Below are 3,732 nucleotides of genomic sequence, written 5' to 3' on the forward strand. Positions count from 1 at the left end.
ATGGATGGACGGACAGACGGACAGACAAACGCACGCACACACGCACGAAAGCACGGATGGATAAACTTTTGAGGCAGATAGTGGCATTCTGGTTCTTCTTGCTTCCTCAACACTTTGGAAGGCAGGGATCCCCAGAGCTCTGTGCTAACTCACAAGTCAGCCTCTGTGTCTAGGGTCTAGAAATCCTTTTCTCTCATGAGAACTAATGAACCTGAAACAGTGCCTACCAGGTCTGCAAGTAGCAATTCCATTTGGCTACATGTTGGCTACATGTTCAAGCCCAAAATATCAGTGACATCCGGTTCTTGTCTCCTGACCTCCACTGCCTGGAGAGACACCAGGTGAAAGGTTCGGGCATCATACTGGCCTGCCCCTGTTACCTGGCAGAATGCACTCAGGCAGCACTCTGGTCACCCCAGGGTTCCATGAATACAACCTGCACACAGGTACAAAGGACCCCTTTAAAAGACAGACCCCTGCCCACTTACTCTCTCACTGCCATGTCTGGTAAACCCGCCCCTTGGAAACTGTGGTCTCTCTTGGTTTTGGACCGGTCGAAAATCCAAGTACTGGGTGACCACATGTCTCTCAGCTCAGGGAGTCCTGGCCCTTAATTTGTGCTCGAAGAACCACAAAATCAGTGGGTGCCTTTTGTATCTGATCTTCCATTCGTCTCTGGGATGCTGGAGATTATAGGCTTTGGATCTCTGCCTCTCTCATGGAAGCTGGGCCCCCCATATCAAACCATGTGCCTGCTTTTTGGCACCCACATTCTACCAGTGATCCATGGTTGGGAAAGCGGCCTCTGCTCTTTTTCACTTGTCTGTTTCACTCCTCTTCCCTGCATGCTGAAACTCCCCTGGTCACAGGCTCCTCGCCACTTCCCATCCTGGATAAACCTGTCTCAGGGTGGGAACCGCCTTCTACCCGGGAGTGTCCTGTTTTGTCTCTCCTGTTCGTTCAGCTTGGAATGGCAAATTCCTTTTTTACATCCAGCTGTGCTTCTACCATATTTCTTCTCCATGTGGATGTCAGCAGCTCGCAATGGTCTGGCCTGGGTTAGCATCTGCTCGGGGTCTCTCGGGCTTTGTACCCTAGCACTGTCTTTACAGTGGTTTCTCAGCCCTACGGTGGTCACACGTCTTTCTGCCTCACTCATGGAGAAAAAAGGCCACTTCTGCTGGCAGGCAGATGAAAATGTGCTTATGGGGGCCACCATCTTGGCCATGAGGCCTAGTTGTAGGCACGCCCACTCAGTCTAGCCAGCTTCTGCAGACAAACCATGCTGACAGATACAATTCATTTACTTTTTGCGCTTTTATTTTTGTCTTTAATTTCTTATTTCACTGGCCCTGTTGTGCATGGCTTGTTCGTGTGATGGTGTACCTTTCCAGGACCCAATAGGGAACACATTTCACGCAGAAACCCTGCCTGTTCATTTGCAGTGGATCTACTTTCGTGTCACTGGTAATTTAAGTCTACTCTGTCTCTTTAAATCTGACTGTTTGCTACAACGTACGAATCAGAAATTACACTCTGGTTCTGCCTTTTACTCTTACCCAATCCTGTTTGAGATATCTGCTTATCTCTCTACATGTGATTTAAATTTAACTTTATAAAGTCAAGCTGCTGTTTAAAAATATAAGCTAACTCTATATGCAACTTAAATTTAACTCTGATGTATTTTCAAATGATGGTAAACATTTAAAGTTATAAAGGTCTATTTTAAATTAAAATATTTATACCACCCAGTCCTTCCTGTAATCTGTTTACAAAGGTAAAGCTATTACAAAAGGGGATTTTTCTCTAGTCACCTATGTGCCTAAGGCAAGTCACTAAAGACAAATTTTGTCTGCTGAGATACACTAATCAGACAGACAACCCTCAAATGCTCAGAGATCTAGACGACATGGCATTTATTTATTAAAAAGCTTTTTTATAACAGAGAGACAGGCCAACTGCTGGCCCCACCCCATTTACTTCAAGAAGACTGGTGGGCACTGAAGAAACTCCACCCACAAATGTGGTAACACTAGCCACTGAGCAATCCTGTCTTTCCCCTCAACTGCTGCAAAGGGCTCTCCAGACTGTGGACAAGAAGACAGTGGAATCAACTTTCTCCACAGTGCTTGGGGCAACGGTAGAGAAGTCTTACTAAAGAACCTATTCCACAGGTCTCACTCTATCAGTAGAAGGCAGGTGTCCTTAAAAGCCTCTGACTTCAACAACTATAGGGGGCCTTAGGGGTGGCTATCCATGCAGCCAGCTAGTACGTCTCTGTTATTCTTTAATCATTAACTCAGGTAAAATTTTATCCTTCTCAAGAACTCTGATGCTTTTGTCGACTGGTAGCTTTGACGGCTTAAAGCAACAGACAAGGCTCTGTCACAAAACAGATTTCAGAAACAGGTATTTTAGGGTTTATCTATATAGGATGGTAATGTAAGTAGTATGAATTAAAGTTATGAAGGTCTGAGGATAAAAAGCTTAAGTGATAACAAATAAGGTGAGGTGAGACATTAAAAAGACTGAAACATGTTCCATATTTCTCTCTTTCATTATTCTATTGTTCATAGTCCATAAAGTTCTGATAAGCTACTAATTCAACTCCAATGAGAGTACTAAACAACTATACCACTATAGGATCACAACTGCAAAGTCAAAATTAAGGTGCTTTTCATTATGCTAAAAAGTCTGTCAGTTTTAAAAATGTTAGTGCTTCCAGCCAAAACGCTGACAGAGTACTAAACATACACCACTGTATGATCAGAGCTGCAAGGTCATGCTAAAAGATACCTGTCAGTTTTAAAAACATTAATGTTTCCAACCAAGTCGCTTCTAACATAAATATGCCGCTAATGTGTCTAATGGGATTTATGTTTTCACAAACTCAAAGGATTCTTGTAAGTTCCAGGGAGCCTAATTGGACTCATCCAAACAGGTCAGATTCACTTCAGATATTATTCAACTTCTCTCCTGGTCCCAGGATTCCCTCTCCTCATCTTGGGACCCCTCAGGAATCCCTCCCTCATCTTACAATCTTCCCCTCAAATACCAGGAACCTAAGGGAAAAAAATTAAACTTAACCTTGTCCTCTACTCTGCTAACATCTTGCCAGGTCTAAGAGGTGCCAGAGAGTTCCATACAGCCTAGACTTCGATGAAACAACCAGCTACCCCAAGACATGGCAACACTCCCAACTTCCTCAGGTTCCCCAAAGATGGTCGATGCCTCCAGGCCAGCAGAAAGCAATCTTGAGAACTCGACGTCTTTATTCCCTAACCTGCCAGGTCTAACACCCTATCTCTTTTTATTTATTTATTTATTTTGGTTTTTCGAGACAGGGTTTCTCTGTATTGTTTTGGAGGCTGTCCTGGAACTCCCTCTGTAGACCAAGCTGGCCTCGCCTGCCTCTGCCTCCCAAGAGCTGGGATTAAAGGCTTGCGCCACCACCACCTGGCTCACCCCACCTCTTTTTAATAATAAGTAAAGGTGAGAATGAAAGGTTCAGGCAGCGCTCTGGCCAGCCCAGGGCTCCATGAGCATAACCTGCACGCAGGTGCCAAGGACCCCTTTAAAAGACGGACCCCGCCCACGTACTCTCTCATTCTCTCTCTCACTCTCTCAAGCTCCTTCACTCTTCTCTTACTGCTTCTTGTCTCTCTCGTCTGTCTCCGCCCTTTCACTCTCCCACCGCTGGAATAAACTATGGCTTGTACACTCCTTGGCTTG

The sequence above is a fragment of the Mesocricetus auratus genome, unplaced genomic scaffold, assembly GCF_017639785.1.
Source record: "Mesocricetus auratus isolate SY011 unplaced genomic scaffold, BCM_Maur_2.0 Super-Scaffold_100007, whole genome shotgun sequence".
Classification (NCBI taxonomy): domain Eukaryota; kingdom Metazoa; phylum Chordata; class Mammalia; order Rodentia; family Cricetidae; genus Mesocricetus; species Mesocricetus auratus.